This window comes from Episyrphus balteatus, chromosome 3 (genome assembly GCF_945859705.1).
Source record: "Episyrphus balteatus chromosome 3, idEpiBalt1.1, whole genome shotgun sequence".
NCBI lineage: Eukaryota > Metazoa > Arthropoda > Insecta > Diptera > Syrphidae > Episyrphus > Episyrphus balteatus.
This window is the reverse complement of record NC_079136.1, coordinates 120,059,992-120,081,059: the sequence shown is the minus strand read 5'-3', so window position 1 is coordinate 120,081,059 and position 21,068 is coordinate 120,059,992. Positions and strand designations below refer to the sequence as shown.

Here is a 21,068-nt window from a genome sequence, read left to right as displayed (position 1 = left end):
ACATCGGGTCTAGATGGCTCATGGTTCTTGTTTCCAAGCTTATACGAGGTGATCGAATGCCTAATCAATGGAGGGAAAGTTATCTTCTTCCAATATACAAAGGGAAGGGTGATACTCGAAGCTGTGATAATTACCGTTCGATTAAGCTGATGTCACACACCATGAAGATCGTTGAGCGAGTCTTGGGTAGCCGACTGCGAAAAATAATAAGGCTATCTGATGACCAGTGCGGGTTTGTTGCGGGTAAATCAACCACAGATGCAATCCAGAGTATCAGAATCATTATGGAAAAACATCGAGATTCCTTGGAGGATTTGCATGTGGTATTGGTTGATTTTGAAAAAGCATTCGATCGACAACCACGAGATCTGATATGGGTGGCCCTCAGACAACGAGGAGTTCCGGAAACCTATGTGCGGATAATTATGGACATGTATGATGGAGCAGTTACTAAAGTAAGATGTGCAGCTGGAGTCACCGAAGAATTCGAAATCACAGTAGGTGTACACCAGGGAAGCGTCTTGAGTCCTCTGCTCTTTATTACCGTTCTTGATTACCTGCTTCAAGGCAAAGTGACGGACCCAAAAGTGCATCAGTTATTCTTTGCTGACGATGGAGCCATCATAAGTGAAGACCCGATATCCCTGCAACGAGCACTTGATGTATGGGTGGATGTTCTAGAAGGTAGTGGGTACCGCATAAGCGCGAAAAAGACAGAATACCTATGCTGCCCATTTTCTGATCCACACAGGCCTATTCCTGACATTTATTTGAATGGTGTAGTGCTTCCCAAGTGTGAAAAGTTTAAATATCTGGGGTCTATGATAAATAACGAAGGTACTTGTGATGACGATATCAATCATCGCGTAAGCGTAGGGTGGATGAAGTGGCGGGAAAATTCTGCTATCTTCTGTGATCGAAAAATGCCCCCTAAGCTGAAAGGAAGGCTCTACACCGCAGTTGTGCGTCCAGCACTCACATACGGTTCACAATGTTGGACAATGTACAAAAAGTATGAGAGTAAGTTAACGGCAGCTGAGATGAAGATGCTTCGCATGACAGCAGGAGTAACAAAGCTTGATAGAATTAGAAGTACGAAGATCCGAGGAAGCCTTCATGTTAAAAATACCATCTCCCAAAAAATTGAACACGACCGACTCAGTTGGTATTGCCATGTTCAAAGGAGAGATCCTGAGAACCCCGTCAAAAAAGCAATATCATATAACGTTCCAACACGAAATAAAAAGAAAGGTAGGCCTAAAAACTCCTGGTACAAGCAAATGCAAAAACACCAGCATTCAGTTGGCCTCAGAAACGGAACAATACAAAACCGGGAGGCTTGCCGCCGATTTCTGAGGTCAACCCGGCGAACCCCACAGGCGGATCACTAGTGTGAAGCAGTAACGTGGGAAGGTTATGATCCCCTCGACATCGAGATCATAACAGCGCCGAGAAAAAAGGAAGAAGAAGAATAAACTTTTGAGAATTAATTAAATTAATAATAATTATAAATTCGTATCAATTTAATTTTTAAAAAATTTAATTTGTAGAGATAAACTTTTTTTTCTTGTGGACAAGGAAATAGCACACATTCCTAAAATCGTAAAAATAAATCATTTCTAAGTAAAACTTCTTTTTCAATTTCCAATAAATTCAGTATTACCAAGTTAGTACTTTGTTATTGACCACGATTTTTCAAAGTTGCTTGGCACCTATTTAGACAAATTATCAACTAACGTCGGAATCTACTTTGTGGACTAGGGTAGGGGCGGCTGTGGCATTTAGGGCATTGATACGGTTTTCGCTCAACCTAAAAAAAATAATAATCTTAATAAGAAAGTAAATTTTTTGTTCTGATCAGTATCATTTTATCCATCTTGTACAAAACCAATTTCCTCACAACTTCATATATGGAAAAAAAGTTAAGAGCTTTTTTTAATAAAAGCCGAAATCTGTATCAAACTGCCACAGACATGGGGTCGACGATTTTTGGAGCAAAATTATTGTTTTCTGACTATCAACTAGGTATAGACTATCGCATTAGCGATTAGCCGATTTCATCCCAGTATTTTCAGTGAAAACAAGATTTAATAATATTTTTTTAAATGGACAAAAATTCCAAAAATTTGAAAACAAATACCAAAAAGTGTCAAAAAACATATATGTATTTTATACCTTTTATTATGCTATTTCTTGGACTTTTTTAAAACTTAATAAAAATTTTGACAACTTTCAATTAATTAATTATTTTGGTATTATATTATTGCCAACTATGTTTTAAAGTAAAAACTAAAAAAGAAAAAATTAAGATGTTCAGGAAAACTTAGTATTTGATTTTTTGAACCACAATATACTTTTTTAATTGATTTAATATTCGAGTCCGATATTTGATATTTTCATAAAGACGAGTCTTACATCAAGAAAAATGTTCTTAAAACAATTTGAATGGGAACACAATTCATAAAAAAAGGGTTTCATTTTAATTCACAATCAGTTCTATCGTGAGTTTCACGTTGAATGTTTGATATTTTTTATTCGCCCGGAATCTTAAAAGCTATCGTGAGTTTCACCCGAAGTAAATTTACATTTTCCGCTAAACTGGTTTCTTTTTCGGCACCAACATTTAAGTGAGAGAAGGGCTCTGTTCTGTTTCTCGCATATTATCTGAAAAAAAAAAAAAAAAAATTGAAAATGCTGGTTGATATTCGAACATGAACAACTTTACGCCCTGAATTCATAAGGTAATAGTGAAATTCAATTTGTCCGGGCGGGATCTTGTTCACGTGAAATTCACGATAGGGCTGAATGTTTCTCGACCACTTTTCCTAATGCTAGGTTTACAGAACGTAGCGCACAGGTTGTTATATAAATGATGATTTAAATATGTTTATATTTTTCAAAATATGTGTTTCAATCTGGAAGATTTATTTTTTGTTCGTACCCAATAATCAATAAAAAAAAAAATAAAATAAAAGATGTTCCTGCCATCCTACTTCTGACCCCAAAAAACGCCCAAAATTTATTTTTTTTTCCTAATAATTCCGACACACCCCCATTGTGTTATACATCTAGTCTCGCAGTTAATGCGATTCTTAAAGTTGTGTATTTTCTAAACATGTTACCCCTTGATCCTTATTTGTGTTCGTTCTGTTTTATTTTTTTTTTATGTTAGCAAGTTTTTTTTCTCGTGTTTTGTTGCCTTCTTCCTGTTGCCTTTGGTTCCCTGCATTTTGTCTATGTTTTTTCTTCTTTAACTAGAAGAGAATCTCGTATAACAATATTCAGGACACGATTCCTTAAGGGATGTGTCGTAAAAAGAAGATCTAATAGTCTTTTATTTTCTGTTGCTGCCCCCTAACCGGCTGTTTGCTAAGGTTTTTTTTTTTTTTTTGTTAACTGTGCCTCATCCCCACCTCTAAACAACAACGTTTCAATTCCATATGTGAACACTACTTGTTGGGGATGATATACCTACATCCTGTAGGAATACAACAGGCGATGGAGCCTTAAGAAATAAGGCAACAACAGAGAATACAAAAAAAGTAAAAGTAAATAAAAATAAAAGAACCAGAACCAGAACTTAGGAACTGGAAAATAAAATTTAACACTCATCAGTGCAACAGCCAGCATAAGAATGAGTGTATAGAAGCATATCAACAATAGAATGGAACGCAACCACACAAGTTTTCACAATCTACACTCTTTTGTAAACATTACTAGGTTATACAACCTACATACTCTGGAGAAAAAAACCAACACACAACAAGCAGGAGTGCTACATCCTGTCTGAATGCGCTGTTTATGGGATTTAAGTACGTTATCGAGGACATTTTGCCTGTGGAACAACGATATCTTGCACAGGTTTCTTATATTCCCATGTGATTCGAACTCATTTTTATTCCATTTTCTAAAGTATACATCACGTAACTAGATTCTTGTGAATCGAAATAAAGATGGGGAGATTCATTATACTCTGCCAACCAAAAAGCTTAAATTTGGGTTTCTTTGATGGTAAAGCGAAAAATCGCATAAGTTACATTTATTTCATGCATTTTAGGAACTAGCTAGTGATTAGAATTGCCTGAAAGGATTTAGGTATCTATGCAGTAACGAAAAGTATATGTGGGTTTGTATAAAACTTACAAAAGTGGCGCCCAACGTTCCTTTCTTTCTTTCTTTTTTTTTTGTAATTGCATGGTAAATCTTGTAATTGTAAATTCCAAATAATTCTGCTTCTTCAACCAAAATACTCTCGGGTTTTAACTCTGTTTAGATGCCGCAAATAGTGCACATGATGTAGCGTTAGAAAGAAAGTCATTTGATAATAATATTTTCTAGCAATAAGCTACATTGCAATTCTGTTTTTATATCTACGAGTAGGTATATTGGCTGCAACTACTCTGATTTAAGGACCTTCAAGATTAATTTCCCCAGAGTCTCACAACATTATATAAACTTTAATGTCAAATCATAACTCGGGAGAATTATTTTCCAATTTTTTTTTGGAAAGTTATTTCTAACGAATGGTCAGAGGAAGTTATTTGTTGAATACTGTTTGTTTTAAAATCATAAATAAGTAATAACAGATTTGGTAATCTCACTTTTATTTTCTATATTAATATTTTTCCAACATTTTCATAAACATTAAATAAAAAATAAGATCAATGAGATCATTAATACAGTGCAACAGCATTTCTGACTTACTTGATTTTTTTTTACTGTTTCCTGAATTTCTTTTTTTGGAATCACTTTAAATGATAAAAACACAAAGTAAACATTGCACCACTGTGAATTAAATTAAAATACAAAAGTTCATAAACCTTTTGGCCGCGAAGGTGGAGATATGCGGTTGGCAAATAAGTTGTCCTGTCTTATTTCAAGCTCCATAAAAGGATAGGAAGAAATTCAATATATTTTTTTTGGGTAACGTCAGCAGAAATTAAATGAAATGAAAATGAAAATGAAAATGAAAATGAATGTGGTCATGTGTCAGGTGTACCTAAGCATATGCAATTGAAGAAAATATAACAGCTCTTTACAATATTAGTATCGAAACTATTTTAATAAAGTATATAATAATAAAGGAGTAACCTTATTTAACAGAAAAGTTTATCCAAATTTGATGTACAGCATTCTTAATGGATGAATAAAAAATAACATCTCTCCCAAAAATGAATTTTACACTCTTTCTTATCAAATTTATGGTCTAAATTTTTTATTTCATATAATTTTTCAATTTCGGGATTTTTGAATTGTCGTGATTTTAGGTTTCAGAATTGTTGGTGTTTTCGGGGTTTCAGTTTTTATAATTCTGGCCCAAACTCTATTTCTTAATAAAAGTTTTATTGAGTAGACAACTCTCAAGTGTTTAATTGATTTCTCGGGATTTTGAAATTTAGATTTCCATCCGCCATTATGATTGCGCAATATAATTTGGTTGTATTCGTATATTTTTATACGACGCCGCGCCGCCGTTGTACACTCAGAGAAAAAATAGGTAGAATCGGGATAGCTATTTTAAATAGGGAAAATGATTACTTGTCACTATTTCAATATTCCATCGAAGTATTGTCCAGATTAACTACTAAATAGTCAATTTTAACAAAATAACTATTTTAATAGTTAAAATTGACTTTTTAATAGTTAATTTTACTAATAAATAGTCAATTTTAATTAAAATTACTATTTTAATATTTAAAATTGCTGTTTATTAGTTAACTTGGACAATTATGTACTTCAACTGACTATTAAAATAGTCATACAAATAATCATTTTTAACAATTTAAAATAGTTGTCCCGATTTTAACTATGCGTTTTCTCTGAGTGTACGATCTATAATAACAATTATAATCGGGTTCTAACTCTAGTTTACATCATCTTATTTTAAGTTGGTAACATTTTCAATAATCTTAAATATTTTTTTGAATGAATTGATTCAATAACGTTTAAACATAGGTAAGAACAAACAGGGTTTTTCTATGAAAGAAAAAACTACTAGGGGAAAGGTGCGAACAGTGAGACAGTGCAAACAGTGAGACAATCCATTTTTCTCTTTCCTGAAAATAAGCACAGTAACGCTAGTTTGGGTCAAAATGTTTATTTCCCCGTCTGCGTCTTTTAATTTTGTCCCGACTAAATTAAAGCTATCCATTTTCCTACATCGTAAAATATCACACAAAATCAGGTGAAAGTAGTTTTTGGAGTGTTATAAAAAGAGTGTATAACAAAAAAAAATCTGGTTAGTGGACAGAACTTTTTTTTACATATGTATTATATTTATATGTTCTTTCATAAAAAAATATCATGTGATTAGAATTCCTTCTCGTTTTTTGTAATTTTATATTTTTCCGAAAAATGACAAAAAGTAAACAGTGAGACATTATTAAAAAGCAAACAGTGAGACATAGATTTTTAAAAAAGCAAACAGTGAGACATAAGATTTAAGAAAAAATCTATTATTTTAGCATGACTTCAATATAATTTCGTAGTGTTTTTTCTTTCGTTTTTTTTTGGGCTTTTTTTTACATTTTTTGAAAAAAAATGGGTTAAATGTAACATAAATTAATTAATTATATACTTGTCAATTACCTAATTATTTGACGTTTTCGTTAATTTTTTTTTTCACCTAAGAATGTCTCACTGATCGCACCCTTTTCAAACAGTGAGACGTTTTGACTTTTTTTACATTTTAGTCCAATGTGATGCTCTCATTCATTCTTTAACTACAAGTTTTTTTGCAACATTAAGATAAAATATGTCTTAAACTGACTTCAAAGTTTCGTTAAATTATCTTGAAAACATTCTAAGATATACCAATTTAAAAAAGGGTGTCTCACTGTCCGCACCTCTCCTCTATATAATGTAGGTTAGGGTGGTTCAAAAAATCGAAATTATTTTTTTTTTGATTTGGTACTCCGAGAAATCGATTGCTAGACACTTCTAGAATATACAAACCAAATATGAGCTCTTAATATTAATGGGAAGGTCCTCCGCTTCGCAATTTTCCATTTTTACATCAAGCTTCTAGAAAAAAAAAATCATTTTTTTAAATCGACTTTTTAGCAAATGTCTTCACATATTCTTGTAGGAAATTGAACGCTCTACAAAAAAGGCCTTAAACACATTTTTCGTTTATCTAACCGTTTAATAGATATTTGAGGTCCGAAAATCAAGAAAATCTTTAAAAATTCGTTTTTTGTTCTTAATTTTGTAACAAATTGAAAAATTATAATCATCAAACGCGCAAGACATATTCTTGTACGAAATAGATTGTTCCACAAAAAAGGTCTTGTTAACTTTTTTTCATTAATCTAACCATTCTAAAGATATTCGACGTCAAATTAAAAAAAAAAAATATAAAAACATTTTTTACTTTAAAAAATTTTCTAATTCACTGAAAATTCATTATTTTCAAATTAATAAGATATATTCTTGTAGAGGCTTAAAAGTTCTATAAAAAATTCCTCAGAATCAAATTGATTGCTTTAACCGTTTAAAAGATATTCGTATCCAAACCAATGCCCACTAATTCCAATAGTTTTCTTATGACCCGTATGCATTGTGATTTGGATACGAATATCTTTCAAACAGTTAAAGCAATCAATTTGATGCCAATGAAATTTTTGTAGAACGGAACGTTTAATCGTTTACAACAGGCATGTCAAACTCAATGGTTACAAGGGGCCAAAACAGCGAGATAAAAATTTGTGTGGGCCGCAGAACATGTTAAGCTACAATTTTTATATGTAAAAAATTTTGTAAAAAAAAACAGCAAAAATGAGGAAACAATTTTTTTTCATTTACCTTTTTTTTCTCAGACCAAAGTTAGTTATTCAGGATTTTATAGGAAACTCATTCCTCTTAATAACTGAAATAACTGCTCGCATCGACAGGTACCTACTGTGAAATTTGCAAACGATTTTATATGGCAGTTTTCAAGTGCACAAAAATACTTATAAAATCGGGCATTTCAACGAATTTGGAACTTATTTCGAAGTCAAATTCGGCAATAATTCTATGTTTATGGAACAAATCGAAAAAAATTAAGAAAACTTGTCTTTCAAGAAATATTCTGCAAGTCTTTTTCGTATTCAATTTTATAGTTTAGATTTTTTGCGTAGTATTTTTGATACGTCAAGTCCTGGTTTATCTTCTGATGTTCCAAAAGAGCTAGGTTGCATTTGAATGCAAATTTGCATTTGAATGTTGCATTTGTTCACATATTCGTTATTATTATGAATTTTGCTCGCAGTTTTGAGTTTAACTCAATAAATGTTTTGCTACATCTAGGTAAGTATCATGAATTATAAACTCTGCAACCATTTAAGATAGTAAGATATGCTGGTTTAAAGACTTTTATCATTAAAAACTAAAAAAATATTCCAAAGCCCCAAAATCGTTTGTAGGTTAACTCAGAATATTCGCTTCCTAGTTCACTTTAAGAAATCACATAACTTACCCTGATTTAAGCCACGAGATCTTATAAAATTTACTATTTTGTTTGGTTTTGTCCCATATTTATTTGTTGATTAGGAAAAAAAGGAGGTGCATGTGTGTCAAAAGCTGTGAACATAAAATCTAAATTATAATCTAAAACTCAAAATTAATAAAAATGTGGACAGGGCCGGGCCGCAAAGTTATTCGTTGTGGGCCGCATGCGGCCCGCGGGCCGCAAGTTTGACATGCCTGGTTTACAAGAATACATCTTGCTAATTTGAAAATAATAAATTTTTAGTGAACTGGAAAATTTTTAAAAGTAAAAAATGTTTTTATAACATTTTTTGTGGAGCAATCTGTTTCCTACATGAATATGTCTTGCGCGTTTGATTATTATAATTTTTCAATTTGCTACAAAATTAAGAACAAAAAACGAACTCTTAAAGATTTTTTTGATTTTTGGACCTCAAATATCTATTAAACGGTTAGATAAACGAGCGTTCAATTTCCTACAAGAAAATGTAACGAAATTTGCTAAAAAGTCGATTTAAAAAAAAAAAATGATTTTTTTTTAGTAGAAGCTTGATGTAAAAATGGAAAATTGCGAAGCGGAGGACCTTCCCATTTATATTAAGAGCTCATATTTGGTGTGTATATTCTAGAGGTGTCTAGCAATCGATTTTTCGGAGTACCAAATCAAAAAAAAGAATTTCAATTTTTTTGACCCACCCTAATCTAGGTACCTACCTATTTTTTAACTTAACCAACTTTCTATTGCACTTGCGTTCAACTATGCTTCAAGCTCTCGCACTGAATAACCTAACACCTAATTGAATTGTTAGATCACCAAACAAAATGCATTCAAGTTCGTGCTTCTTTCACCGCACATAGTGTTTCAATATTAGGTTAGGAGGACAGAAGGACCGGACAGAAAACCCAGATCCCATAGAAATCTTTAGCACACCAACAACCAAAAATGAAAAACCACCTAAACTAATAATTCCCATCCAAGTTCCTGTATGGTACATGAGCTTTTCCTGGTACATAGATTGATTGCCAATTATATTCCCTGACACTATAAACTGGATATGCATGAAGAACGATTAAACTCCGTGTATCGCATAACGATGTTGTATATTCAAATTTCTCGTGTCTTTGGGAAGTCCATACAAACGGACAACTAGTCCAAATGGGAAACTTTTAAATTTTCCTCACCTTCGATGAAAACCGGAAGGTGATAGCAAAAGGTCCTCCCTCCCATTTGACCCTAGACTTGTTTGTGTTTATTTTTTTGTTTTTTATCTGTCTTTGAATATTTTCAATGCACTCTCAGCAGCAGCTCCAAAGCTCCATAGCCTGAAGGCTGGATGCAAAAAAAAAAAACAAATCTGTTCCAAAATCCAAATCCACTAGTTGTTCTGAGTGTTGTGTGCCTGTGCCAGCTTTTGCTTTGCTTTGCTGAGCATCAAGCAATCGTGACAACAAAAGTGCAATGGATTTCGATTTCGATGACAAAGCGGCGAGACTGTTGCTGCTGTTTATTTCCCTATTTTTTTTTTCTTTTTTGTATTATTGAATTCTGAACACTCTTATATCCATTGTTGAACTTAAGCTCTTTCAGGTTTTCAAATGTGGAGACTGGAGACCCTTTTGTGTGTGCGATTTCTTTTTACCCCAAGAGGTTTTTATTAAAAATGCAATAACAGTTAAAATGTTCTGTTCTGATCCCCAAAAGGTTGCTTTAAGTATTAAATTTTTTTTTTCACTATTTTTTTCTTCATTGAATACAAACAAAAATACATACATATCGAAAATAAAAAAACGGAAAGGTTTCTTTTGCCAGCTTTTTTTTTTTGCAAACCCAACAATCTTTTTCGGAAACGGATATAACGTATCTCTTATTCTCAACACACACAAACTGGTACAAATTTTCTATTTTGTTGGGATGTATGTTTGATGTGGAGAAGATATCTACATTTTATTTTTCTGGTTCATCATGAATAAAAAACGAGATGTTATATTTGGATCATTGGTTTTATTTTATATTTTCTTTTTTTTTTTTATTTTTGTGGTTAAGGGTCGAAGAAGGTAAATATGTGTGCTTAGAAACGTCATAAAATAAAATGTAAAATTTGCAAATAAAAAAAGGGAAGTGTGTGTTGCTTTTTGTGATATTACTTAAATCTGAAGCTGAAAGTGCTATTCAAGTGGGTCCAATCAAGTGTTTGGCAAAATACTTTTGTCTGTACGTGACAAGTAACATATGTTTTCTTTTCATATACGTACCTACTTTACAGAATAATTGTTTCTAAATAATTCAGAAAATCAAATAATTCATTTTCCAATAAAATTTTGTAAATATGGGATGGATTTATATTGACAGCTTACCAATCAGAGACGAGAAATTTGACTAGCCAACATATTTTTAATCTAACCACTGAACATAATTTTCATTCATATTTCAGTCCAATTCCTGTTTGGGTACTCTGGAATGGTGTAGTTTTTTTTTTGTACATTATTTTTGACAAAAGTAGAAATATTTCTGTTTTAGGCAGTACCCAAAAAGACCTAAAAGATGAAGCATTAGATGCAAGTTTAACCATTATGTCATAGATAAGAGATGTGACAACTATATTTATTACGCCATGTCGATTCGTTACTTTTATTCTAAGTCAAAAGTTGGTGCTTGCCGGATCGACTATTTTTTCTGCGATTATGTAAAGGTGTTTTTTTATAAGGTGGATTTTCTGCATTTTTTTCTTTAAGTTTTGTTTGAATTTTAAATATTAAGGTATTAACTTTGTTTAAAGTATATTTTTTTCAAATAAGTAAGTTTTTTTTTTTTTTAATTCTGTTCATTTAAGATAAGGGTTCAAAGTTGTTTTTTTTTTCCAGAAAGCTGAAGTAGAAATATTAACAAAAATTAATATAGTAGCCTTTGGAACCTAAAAACTTAGTACTACATAATTTTTGCAGTATTTTTTCCTATCAGGTAAGAAAATAAAAAGTTCCACCAACTTCCGCCATTTTGTTTTATGATTTGTTTTCTGCATGGGCTAGTGGGTAAAAAAAAACCTTCACCCATTTTCGCTTTCGATACTTACTTAATAGTTTCGAAATCTTAGCATCCCATTATGTAAAATTTTGACATTATTTATGGAATAAGCAACAAAAGTGAACTTGTGTAGGTAATTGTTTAGTCAGCTATAAGTTTGTTTATTTTTTTTAATTTTATTTGCGTCCTAACTGCGGGTCACTGTGGTGTATGTGTAACTTTTTTATATTGCAATATGTTAACTTCTATAATTATTTATTAGATTTTTTTCTACTTATACACTACATAACTTTTTTCAAAATGTTGAAAATATGCGTTATTTAATAAAAATAATAATCACATTATTCGCGGTAAAGACAATCTACTGTTTTTTATAAGTTTGACAGCTATATAAGACAACAATAAACAAGGTTTTTGATCACATTTTCCAAATTTAAACAGTTGTATAAAGTTATACAAAGTTTATAAATAGTTTATAAACAAACGAACGGGAAAATAAAATAAAAACAAAACTAATTTCAAAAAAACGCTCTACAAGTTTCTCTAGTTGGTTAGTAAATATTGTTCTGAAAATATGAAATATTAAAATATGTATTTACAAAATAGGTACTCGTATATTAAGTAATTTTTGTATTTACTAAAATTACACATTTTAAGAACCCTTTTCATTTAAAAATATGTTGGTACCAACAAATAATTTTGATCACCTTTTTTGGTTCAAATACCTTTATGTGAATTGTATAGCATTAAGCATTAAATTGTAAAAAATAATTATTCAATCAAAATTTTTCTATCGTAAGAACTCTTAAAATATTTTCATTTTGGTCACGTTTTTATGATTGTAGTATTTTTACCGACTTCCAAAAAGGAGGAGGTATTCAATTCGTCTGTATTTTTTTTTTTTTTTATGTTTGTTACCGCATAACTTTGGACTGAGTGAACCAATTTTGATAATTCTTTTTGTATTGGAAAGCTGGTGGCTGCAGTATGGTCATATTTCAATTTAGTTCACTTTTAGCCATAAGAACTATTTTAAAAACCATAAAACCCAGTTTTGATCCATGGAAGTCGGTTTTGTTTTTTTGCTAAAAATGATTATTGATCAAACAAAACAAAAAACCATCTTAGCAAAACCTGACCTATTCCAAGACAACACACATGCACAATGACTGAAAAATAATAAAATTATTACTCAACCTTTGCATTCCATACTTTCGCCAACCAAGAATTTTTGAATCATCACACAATCACAATCTCTTTCTTTCTCCATACAGACAACAAAGTAACAGAGATAACACAAAGTATGAACAAAAAAAAAAAACTATAATAATTTAATTATCGCTGCCCGCCTCTAATCGATGTGATGCTTGATGCGGAGGTCAACTTGCGACTCTTGAATCTCAATGATTGTCCGCACGATTGAAGACTTTTTTTCTTATTTTTATTAAACAAAGATAGGTACTTTACATTTTGTATAACTACCAGCACCATTCACAGACAACGACAACAGTCTCTTTATGTTGTTGTTAATTGAAAAATTATATCGGATGTTGTCATTCAAATTATGGGATACACTACTTGTAGTTTCTAGAGGCAAACAAACTTATAAAACGGCTAATTGAATCTCCCTTCAGATCTTGAAATAAAATGTGTTTACTCTAATCAGAACTTTCTTTTAAAAGTGCGTAACATCGTCAACTTTTGCCGCCGCCCGCCAGTTTTACTAAAGAGATGCACTGGTTCTTGGCGGTGTGTCTTGTCGTTAAACCTGTGATGGAACGTTATCTACTTATTAATAAGAAATTTGGTTAGTTTAAAATGAGGATGATGAACACAGATGAAAGTATTGAAACCCAGTCCAACCAGATCACTCAGGTAACTATTCATAAAATTGTACCAAAATTCTATACATCTGAATAATAACTTGATCATTTTTATTATTTGCTTCACCCAAAATTGCTCGCTTATTGTCCGGATGAATCAATGACATCATTTTTGAATAAAAAGTAGTAATAAGATAGTCTCGGTTCTCGGACCACAAAAAAACAAAAATAAATAAATAAACCATTAAAATGCCGGTTTTATTTTTGTTTGTTTGTTTGTTTTCTTTTGAACTTTTTGTGATTCACTTTTTAAATTTTGAGATTAATAAACTTTTAAATTGTCTGTTAAGAAGCGTGTATCGTGGAGTTGTTTTAGAGCTTCCACAATCTCCACAATTACCTATTATTAGAGGTTTGAACAGCATGCATGTTGGTCGGTTTCATCATAACGTTTAAACTACTTATCGTAGTTTGACAAACAAGGTATCGTTTGGAACTTGGAAGCGTTTTGGTCGTCTTCTGATTAAAGTTTACATGACGTCACATTAAATTGAACATGATTTCCTCATGAAACAGAAGTTAAGAACTTTAGACCCTTAATGCGAGTGTCGTTCAACTTTTAATGCGATAAAAGTCGATCGAATTGAAAATACCTGTTTTGGTATTGTGAATCTTTTTCGACAAATATTTTTGCTATTGTGAGCTATGAACTTGATTTGAGTCGAAAGCAAAATTGTAAACGAAAAGGATCGAACGAAAAAAACAAAAAATATAATTCACACAATCGACAAAAGTCGTCTATTGATAGACCAACGACACTCGCAATAAGGGCCTTAATTTGTTTGTTATCTACAGCGGCTCTGCAAATAATTGCTTTTTATCTACTTTTTATGGCTTTATTTAAATTTTTGAACTTGTTTTTAATTTTATTAACTTAGGATCAAAAAGCATCTCAAAGTATTAAGATCTCTACCTTCTTATTTTTACTTATTATTCTAAGAAAAAAATTAGAGATAAAATCTACACATCCCCACAAAAATTTAATAAAATCACATTAATTTATTTCAATTTAACCACAGTGGTAATCATATTGTTCAACATCCACACTTTATCACTCAATTTATCACTCATTTGTCCATCACTCAATTCTCCAAACCAAAATGAATAAATTTAATTTCAATGAACACACCAACAAAAAAATGATCTGCAAATTCTTCTGCTTCTTTTTGCTTACCAGTTATCACCTTCATCTTCTTCTTTTTTCCATTTAATAAAACGATCATCATCTTACGTTCCACAATCATTTCATCTCGGAGTGTTTTCGTAATCGGTTCGATCTCTCTCAAACTCTTCTGTGTCGTGATTTTTGTGTGTGTTATTTTTGCAAACAATAAATTATTATTCAATTAAATCATTGGTAGTGACCGTTAAATTTCAAATATTTGTCAAGCTTGTTTGAGTGCATTTTTTTTTGGATAACGGAATAGATTTTCATACGAAAAAAAAAGAGGTGATTGTTTTGTTTTAATAAATTATTACTTGTTCAATTATTTCCATATTTATTTATGTTGATTAATGCTATTAAATTGCTATAAAAGGAGACTCAAAATCGGAAGAACAAAGAAATTTTTTACTACTCCTAGTTCCAATGTTTTTTTTTTTTAAGTTTAATTTTGTCCATGCATTGAACGTTCTGTACTTTCTGTTGTTTTTATTACCTATTTTTTTCTTTTCAATTGTCGGAAGGGGGTAGGAAAGGAATAAAAAGGATGGTGACTTTTAGCAACGAATAAAAGAATACAAAAAAGCTAATACATATATTGCACACGAAAAATAAAATAAAATTTTGATTATAATAGGGTGCTATGAAGTTTTAGTCCAGTGCATTTATAATTTGACCCAGCACACATAGGGGTATTTAGTTAATTTAGGCGGACAAAACACGAAATTTTAAGCTGATCCAAACGTAAAAAATCAACATCCTACTAAAAGTAGATAACTTGCTTAGCATTTTCTTATAGTTTAAAAATTGATTATCACTTCAGGTGACTAACAGCAGCGGTCTAGAGTTTAAAGTTTTCAGCCCAAAGATAAAATTAATTTTTTTTTTGTAATTTAGCGACTGTGCTTAATTAAGTACTTTTTTTTTAAGTGGATGTAGAAAAAAGTTTTTATGGAATATTGATAAGGAGATCCGAAACTGTCTACTAGATGTTGTATCTAAATGTTGCATTACTTTATAAATAAAAAAGTAATATGTTGAATCTTAATATAAATTAATCATAAAAAAAGTAAATTTCTGTGTTGGCAAGGAGATAAGTTATACAATTTCACATTATTGTGTGTTAAAATTTAATGTTTTCTAAAGGTTAAACTCTTATCTAATTGCATCTGTAAAAAAAAAGTGCAACTAAGTGCAACATCGACACATTTGCCGTTCTTAAAGTTTTTAGGTTTTGAAAAATGGTTACCTTGTATTCAGCATCCATATTTTAAGTTTTTTTTAAAGATTCAACTTCTTGAATTACAGAACCTGAATCCTTATGATTTTTCCTAAATTTTAAGACCTTTATCTTGGCGATACCATTAATAGAATTCCATTTATAAGCGTTTTAACAAACCATTGGGGTCCATTCTTGACACTTTTTTGTTTGATCAAAAAGTGGTTTAGGAAGAAAAATGTTTACATTGAAATCAACACTTAAAACACTTTATTCCAGTACTAAATACAAGCTTTTACCTTGTTGATGGAGATAAACCGCAAAAATAATTTTGTCCGCGTAAAATTGGAAAATACCCCTATGTGCAGCAGTTTGTACCAACCCTAAAATTTTTTTTGTTCATTCGATAGAGCATTGGCTAAATATCATTACCCTGATTTTTCGCACTCGCAAAATTCACCTTTCGGCCGCCATCTTGGATTTTAGTTTTTGTTGAATATCTCGAGTTCTAATTTATCCTACATAAAAGTTGTATGCACAAAAATTTCGCGTCTTTTTAGTTAAGAACAATTTTTCGATATTCCGAATATTAAAAAAGTTACAAGCCAAAAAAGTAAACAAAAACGAAAAAAATGACAATTTTAAAGTTTTGAGCACTTTTTTACAAAATTATGAAAAAACCTTCCGAGAAAATATTATTCACCTTAAAATTCTCTACAACTCTGCTATACAACTTTTTTTGTATCGCTGTAATTAATAAAGTTATTAATACTTTTTTTGTTTAAAAATACCCCTTATTTACGAAATGAAGAGATTTAAATAAACAAAAATTGCAGGTCCTGAATTTTTTCTTGTAACATAAATCTATAAAATACTCACTAATCATTTAAAATTCAAGATTTGGTAAAAATAATTTAAGAAAAAAATAAGGATACAAAACACAAACAAAAAAGAGCATTTTTTAACAAAAAAAAGTTTAATAACTTTTGTATTTATAGCGATACAAAAAAAAGTTTAAGAACAGAGTTGTAGAGAATTTTAAGGTGAATAATCTTTTCTCGGTGTGCTCAAAACTTTAAAATTGTCATTTTTACTTTTTTTTTTTTATTTTTTGGCTTGTAACTTTTTTAATATTCGGAATATCGAAAAAGTGTTCTTAACTAAAAAGACGCGAAATTTTACTGCCTACGTTTTTTTGTATATACAACTTTTATGTAGGATAAATAGAAATCGAGATATTCAACAAAAACTAAAATCCAAGATGGCGGCCGAAAGGTGAATTTCGCGAGTGCAAAAAATCAGGATAATGATATTAAGCCAATGCTCTATCGAATGAGCAAAAAAAAATTTGGGGGTGGTACAAACTGCTGGGTCGCCCATATATGAACATCATAAATGCACTGGACTATTTGTGAGAATACGTGAATGCGAAAGCCTTCAATGCAACAATGACGTTAATTTTTGCTCAGAAAAGGATAAAAGCCTTAAAAAACACATTGTTTGAGGAGAAATTTATTTGGCCTTCATCAGTTAACGAAAACAAAAAAAAAAAAAAACTTTTAAGATAAATCAATAGGGGAGAGTGGGGCTAAAAGTAACAGGGGTAAGAATTAACAGCTAAAAAAAGCGATGTTCCTTTCAATATTAAGAAACGCGTAAAGGAGAAAAATGCTCAATTTTTCCATATCTACCGGCACATCTTCTTCAGTTGAAGATTAGACGACAGGGTGAGAAGTTATACTAGTGGTGCCCAAAAAAAGCATGTTTGTAACTTTTTTTTTAAATTTTATTTTTGGTCTACCTATTTACCCGAAAAAGATAGAGTGCTAAGTGTTTTTTTGTTATATGCAATTGTGTTTTGGCTCAAATTGCGTGTATATGTTATGTCTATATCAGTTTTACTTTTTTTTTAAATTGATTTTGTTTGAAAAATTAAATGCTGGGGCTAGTTGTAACATTTTTCCGGGGCAAGTTGTACCATGTAAAAATACTGAAAAATTGTTTACCTAATATAATAAACAACCCAGGATATGAATGCTTGTAATTGAATTTGTATTTATTTTGAAATTGGAAACGCTTTTTGAACCCCCACTTAAATTCATAAAGATTATAAAACAATTTATGAATTCAAATAACTTTAATTAAAGACTACTGTTAAATTTTCTCTGAAAATCTTGGATTTGCTCCACTTTTTTTTTTAAATTTGCACCAAAATTTCATGACTGAGGTTTGTTTTTATTGTTATTAATTAAAAATAAATAAATACAAACAAATAAAGGTATTTTCTCTTATTTTTAGTTCTTGGTACAACCAACCCCGGTATGTGTTACACTTTGCCCCGTATGTGGGGTAAGTTGAAACAACACGATTTTTTTTTGGAAGCTTTATTTTTCAACATTACCGTTATGTTTTGCTGAATTTTTGTGATTAATCTTGCAGATAAAACATGGGTCTTTAATTTAAAAAAGGTCTGGTTGACTTTATGTTTTGGAAAAAACATAATTCTACCCATTTTAAAAATTAGAAAACTAAATCAAATTACCTACTTTTGAATCCCACCGAAAGTCTCCGATTTTGATATTTTTTTTTTTAACTTCATACTTTAACCTCCATAGGGTTTAAAATTGTTGCTCATTTTTTTTTTTTTTTTTTGATTCAAAATAAAATTTTTGGGAACAAAAACAATTTTTTTTAAAATAACTATACAGGTTGTCCCAAAAGAAATAGTTTAAACGTAATATATACTGATAGACTAACTCAATTGCTCTCACAATTTGGTAACTTGTTCATCCCAAATCCTTATGGTTTTCGATTGAATGAAGTTCTTCTTCATAAATGTATGCATTTCTATTGATAAAATTGTTTGAATTTATTACATTTTGAATCGATAGAAATGTGAGAAATTTTTTTTTTTTTGTTAAGGATTATGTACATTTAATGTAAAAATCGTGATCGTTTAATTTTTTTTTTGCAAAATTTCTATCGAATAAACCAAAAAAAAAATGGATGGAATCAAAACCTTGTTGTTACCAATCAACATTAGGTACTGGTTTTCTCGATATTTCCAACGTGGCGCCTGATTATCAAAAAAGTCACAAAAAGATCGTTTTTCTTGATTTTTCAAAATACATAACTGCTTACTAAATTTTAACTTGGGTTTTGTTTTTGTCCCAATGCATCGTTGGTTTCGGTCTAATTCAAAGGCTTCTTTTATTTTCCACATTTTTTCCGCGCCTAAAGATTAAAGATTTTTCACGACCCGTTTTTATCCTTACAGTTTATACACAATCAGATTTATTGACACACAATTTTGAGTCCAACAGACCCATGCAACTCATCATTTATTAACATTTTTGCTTTTGAACCTATTCAGATGAGCCAAAAAATATGCTTGATTTTATGACTAGATTTGGTCTAGCTACCGTGTGAGAAGAACGGTAGGCCCCAAGACAATTTTTTTTCTCCTAAACTAAGCGCATAAAGATGTTCTCTCGTTACATACATTAAAAAAGATGCGCCATTGCATTAAATACCAAGACAGGCCAAATGTAAAATGAACTAAAATGTGAACCTATTCAGATGAGCGGCAGTGTACATATTCTAAAAATACAAAAATTTTTTTCGTTCAAAAACCTAAACTTGATTTTTGTGGGAAATTAATTCAAGATTTCAAAACACTCCTTAATATTCTTGTGAAATCAGCAGTTGTTAAGATATTGTAGTTGAAGACAAAAAGATCTTTTTCCGTTAAAAATTCGATATCTTCACGTTAAAATTTTCGTATCGAAATTATAAAAAAAAAAAACTGGATAAACAAGTTACCTATCCGATCTCTTTAGTGATTAAGTTGGAAAAATTGTTTCCAAGTTTTTAAACCAAAAAAAAAAGAAGAAACGTAAAAATTTCAAAATTTGTTTCGGCATTCAATATAGGATTGAGCCGAACACGTAGCTTGAAAAAAAATCCATTTAAAGATCTCAAAACTAGAAAGATCGACCTTTAAAACCCTCTTTTTTAAATTTCAGTGCCACCATTTTTAAGGGAAATACAGTAAATTTTTTATCTATTCATTTTTTCCGCTAGTGTATAATAGTTTAATTTTAATTTTGAATTACAATTCATACCACACTGTTAACAGGATCAAGTGGAACAGTAGAAAATGATCACGGTTTTTCGTAGATGAAGCCGTCAAAAAGCTAAACGCAAAATTTTAAAATTTGCACAAAAAGTGTGGAAGCGATCTTTTCGTCAGAGCAGAAATCAGAACTTAAGTAGAGAATAGGTACTTGTTCTGATTGGTCAGCTGCTATACAAAATTAGGATCTAATATACATAACATTTTTTTCTTACTAGCTACCTTTTTCCTAAATTGAGTTTGAAGTAGTATCAAAATCTGTTCTTCGGTTCTTCTCTACGAGTTGAGATAAACATTTTTCTATACATCATTTCATACCCACTTATCTTTCCATACAAAATTAATTCAACAACCAAATAACAAAAAATTGCATAAAATTAAAGCAAAGCAAAAGCACATTATCGAAACAAGTAAAAAGTTTTTTTTTTCTTCTCCTAATGAGCAATAAGTGGTTATATACATTAAATTCTTAAATCGAATAAAATGCAACAACCTCTTTCTGTGCACAACTTCAAAGATTATACCCAACGCAAATGGCATTGTATTATTATTCTAATTGGATTTTGAGATTCCAGCAAAAAAAGAAAACTTCAATTACCAAGGCACAAATTGCATGAAGTAACTACTACAAAATAATATATGTATATATCTATAAACACACAGAGAATACATTATTAACATACATAGCTTTGGTAGTCATTCTGCTTTAATACAATTCCCTTAACATTCACCCTATTCCTGCTAACTTTATCCACTCCACTCCAAAACTCAGCTCAGCTCTCAACTTCACAAAACTCTCATTGTTCTTCTCTGAAATCCCGTTTACCCTATGTTTTTGTTTTCCTTGTTAAATTTTTGTCACCTTTATTGCAGCACCGCGCCGCGCAGCTCTATAGTTTCTTGAAACTGTTGAGAATTATTTTTAATCCTATTGTAGTCAGAGCTGTCGAAATTAGTAATAGTAGTAGGTGCCTACATAATAATATAATTGAGTAAATTGCATCAAAAGAAGGAAATCAATTTATTTCAAGAACGTTTTCAAAAATGTTGCATATTTTAAAATTTGTTTAAATCAAGTTTTAGGTTAAATAAAAAGTATTTAGTAATTACTGGGTAATTCCACTCAAGTTGACCGCTAAAATTAAAGCAAAAAATTAAGTAAAATTATAAGAAATTAA

General features: G+C 30.7%; 1 protein-coding gene across 1 annotated transcript in view; it reads left to right on the top strand.

Moving 5' to 3' along the window:
• Positions 1-14,684: 14,684 nt before the first annotated feature.
• LOC129916571 (stathmin) overlaps positions 14,685-21,068 on the top strand; it is a 217,855-nt gene continuing 211,471 nt past the window's right edge. The window contains exon 1 of the mRNA XM_055996587.1: positions 14,685-14,824. The gene's annotated coding sequence lies outside the window, so the exon portion shown is untranslated. The remainder of the gene's footprint in view (positions 14,825-21,068) is intronic.